This window comes from Equus asinus, chromosome 17 (assembly GCF_041296235.1).
Source record: "Equus asinus isolate D_3611 breed Donkey chromosome 17, EquAss-T2T_v2, whole genome shotgun sequence".
NCBI classification, from domain to species: domain Eukaryota; kingdom Metazoa; phylum Chordata; class Mammalia; order Perissodactyla; family Equidae; genus Equus; species Equus asinus.
In genome coordinates, this window is record NC_091806.1 from 17,429,694 (window position 1) to 17,433,743 (window position 4,050).

The 4,050-nt window shown below is 33.5% G+C and overlaps 1 pseudogene; it reads right to left on the bottom strand.

The window, feature by feature from the left end:
* Window positions 1-293: 293 nt before the first annotated feature.
* LOC139040512 (olfactory receptor 8U9-like) lies at window positions 294-3,373 on the bottom strand (annotated as a pseudogene).
* Between the last annotated feature and the right edge of the window lie 677 nt (window positions 3,374-4,050).

The window sequence follows — 4,050 nt, forward strand, 5'->3', positions numbered from 1 at the left end:
TCGAGATACTGGCTTTTGATTCAATTCTCCATTTGAGAAATGGAAAAATTGATATAAATTCTTAGGGACCGGAGAATTAATTATTTTTAATACATTTCCATTTGAAAAATGAAAGAATGGATATAAATTTTTACAGTTACTTTTACACCTGAAATCTCATTCTAACTGAAAATCAGTAGAAAATTTCATTATACAGTGAACAGATATATAGAAATCACATATTAAGACTTCTGATAGTTTTTTGAGGAAAGAAAGTCCGACCATGGAGAAAATTCCGTTTTCATTTATTCAAGTCACTTACTTAATTTCATGAACACAACAGCCTGGTTTCTATAGATGACTTTTTTCAGGGCCTCTTTCACCTCCTTGTTCCTCAGGCTGTAGATTGAGAGGTTCAACACGGGAATGATCACCGTGTAGAAGACTGAGGCTGTTTTGTCTGTGTCAATGGAAAGGTAAGAGCTTGGCTGTAAATACATAAAGATCAGGGTCCTATAGAATATGGTGACTGCTAGCATGTGGGAGACACACATGGAGAAAGCCTTGCACCCGCCTTCAGCTGAGTGCCTCTTCAGGATGGCAGAAATAATGTACACGTAGAAGACAAAGACAACCAGAAGGGAAGAAATGAACATTATATCATCACAAGCAAAGATGCACAACTGTTTGCATCAAGTGTCTGAGCAAGTTAGCCTCAAAAGAGGCATGTCATCACAATAGAAATGATTAATGATATTGAAGTGACAATAAGAGAGGTGAAAGGTGGGGATGGCATGAAATAGTGTAACCAGGAAGCTATAGCTGTAGGGAACAGCCACAAGATGAAGCAGATTCCTGGGGACATTACAATTACATAGAGCAGAAGGCTGCAGATGGCCACATATCAGTCATAGGCCACGGAAGCCAGGAGCAAGCACTTTGCCATCAAGAAGGCCAGGAGACAGCCCAATTGAGCAGCACATGCATTAAAGATTTCATTTTGTTTGTAGCAGAAATTCCCAAGCATTTTGGGTGTAATGACAGATGAGTAACAAATTGACAAAAGCCAAGTTGCTTAGAAAGAAGTACGTTGGTGTGTTGAGTCGTTCATCTGTTCTAACGACTAGGATCAAACCTAGACTGCCTACTATTATGAAGATGTAGATGAATAAGACTATCACAAAGAGAGGTATCTTCAATTCCTTTTTATCTGTGAGGTCAACAAGAATATATTATGGGGGTGCAATTTACCTGACCATGTCTCTTCAAGGCATCTGCATGAGGAAGAAGAGAAAAGTGTTAAGTTCAAGTTTCTATTCCTATAAGTAGTGTTTTTATACTTTCATATCTTGTAAAGAGGTTTTATTCCTAATATAGAGATAATTAGCGTAATTCTAGTAATAAGAGGGAGAGCAGAAAGAGGTATATGTGGGAAAGGCATATTTCTCTACTCTCAAACCCATTGAACACACAAAGATGGGAGCTATGGAACACTCCACATTGCCTTGGTGTCTGTACAAAGGCCGTGTGCAATAAGCTACTTAAAACTATAACCTGACAAGTTAAAGTGTTTAAGCTATTGTTTTTATTGAAAAGACATTAACATTAATAACAAAAGAAAATAGATCTTCTGCAATGGCATCACTTTGACAGATTTGTCGTTGGACCTGTGCAGACACAGCTCCACATTGTCCTAATGGTGGCAGAAATATAGTTTTGTATTTTCTATTTTACTTTAATAATTTCTCACTTAATGGTCACTATAGGTTGCAAAATAATCTTCATAGTTATGTTCATAATGCAAAAACTGAAAATAGGTAAGTAAGGAAGGTATAACAATATGTTTATTTACCTCGTTTAATCTCACTAAACCTTTATGTAAAAAATATATTATTTGCCTACTTTACAGGTGAAGAATAAGACACTAAAAAAGGAACATCCAAAACAAAATCAAATGAGTGGTTTGAGTAGAGTGAGTCGAGTTTCAGATCCATGTTTCTGACTCAGGAGTCCACACCTCATCCTTATGCTCTCAATATAGCATATCTTATTTATTCTGTTGTTAGAAACAAATTATTTCCAGATTTTGCTGGCTGTAATGTTGCACATGTTTATCTCTAAAATATGAACTTACACGATCAAAGAGAATGAATCCCCATATAATTTTACAATATGTTGTCATTTATAATAAAACTGACATTTTCTTTCCAAAAGATTTGGAAATTTGTCTCATTAAAAGACAATTTATGTCTCTTTCAACATTTTTTACCTTTTATTAAAGAAACATAGATTTGAATTAGATTTTATGTATTAATTTTTGTATTCCTACTTTAGTTTAAGTTGGATATGTTTCTAATTATTTTTTGTATTCATTTTCATAGCTCTTCATAATTGAACTATTGAATATTTAAATTATATTTATTTTAGGAAAGTGTAAAAATTATGGAACTGTGTTATTACTATTAATGTCAAATGTCATATTTTTTGTCTACTCCTGTTCCTTTTTTCTCTCTTTCTTTCTCTCTCTCTCACACACATCTTTATACTTGAACAATGAAAAAATTTTCTCGGAAAACTTATACAAATTGCTGTATACAGTCTGGAAATTACACTGAGAATAAAATACAAATAAAATAAGAATCTGTTTTTATTCAAATTTTCTTCAGAACTTACTAGTGGCTCTTTTGCACTTATGACTATTGTTTAATTTATCAAAAACACATTTAGTTATTTTCCGTTTGTTTCAATCAGTATGTTTATTGAGAAACACTATGTGGTAAGTAATAACTTTCAAGGAATACTTATTCACTTTAATTTTATTCTAAATAAATTATATATTCCTTTTTGAAATTCTAATACAGATGGAGTTTTAATGTCTAATTACAGCAACATGGACGTTAAGATAAATAAGACCTAGTTATCCATCCTTTCCAAAACACAAAACTCTGATATTTGTACATACAAACCATTTTAACTTTTATTAAAAATAGTGTGAATTTTATTTGAAAGCATATGTAACTTTTCACAATCTCATCCATGAATATTTTTCTAATCCCAATTCCATTAAACTTTCCCCACCATCAGTGGACATCCACGGGTCCAATTACTACAATTAGTCCAGGTTTGTCAATAACAAGATGCCCTTCTTTGCACTTATACTTTTGGCTTTGCCATTCTTAGTAACCTTCTCTACAAGAAAAAATGGAAAGTTGAAGGGGAAACTTTATCCTTTAAGGTCTATTGAAATATTTCCTCTCCTGTGAAGAGCTACTTCCCATGTTGAGTTACTATATTTCATATTTGAATTCTAGAATCACTTTAGAATACTTCACTTATATTTCTTCTCACATTTATGACAACCATCTGCTCCCATACCCCTTTCTCTGGTAGACATTAGGCTTTTTATGGTTGAAAGCCATTCTGAAGTAATTTCTTATAAATGTTTGGTAATGGGGAATTAAACATTAATTTTGGATTAGTTAATTTAAGATTAATATCATAATAATGTTATTTGAATATTGCTTCCCCTTATTCTTAAGCTATATCATTTGCTTTGGTGTGCCAAGCAGTGCCATGTTGGCACCCGGGATACAAACTAGCTAGCAAATCTGGGGCCGCCAAAGTGCAATGTGCGCAATTCACCACCATGCCACTGGGCTGGCCCAGGGATTTCCCTCTTGTAACATTAGACTACAATAAAAAAAATCAATGATTTAACATCAGTTAACAAAAGCCTGTATACTAAAAAATGCTGCATAATTTCATTCTGTCCTATTTCTTAGTGGATACATGAGTTCCCATAGCTAATTTCAGGGAAATAAGAATATTCCAAAGGGCTATGGTGGCTTCCTTCTTATTGAAGCATCTGCTTTAGCTGTCCATTCTAAAACTAGGGCCCTTCATCAATAATTCCGTAATAGAGGAACCTACAGACAATGGAAAATATCAACTAAAGGCTTTATCACAATGTTAGCGTAACTGATTTACAAAAAAGAACATTCTCTGAGATGCCTCGTATTCTTTCTTCACAATTTAGAAGAAAACCTTTTGGATAAATTAATTAGTAAGAGA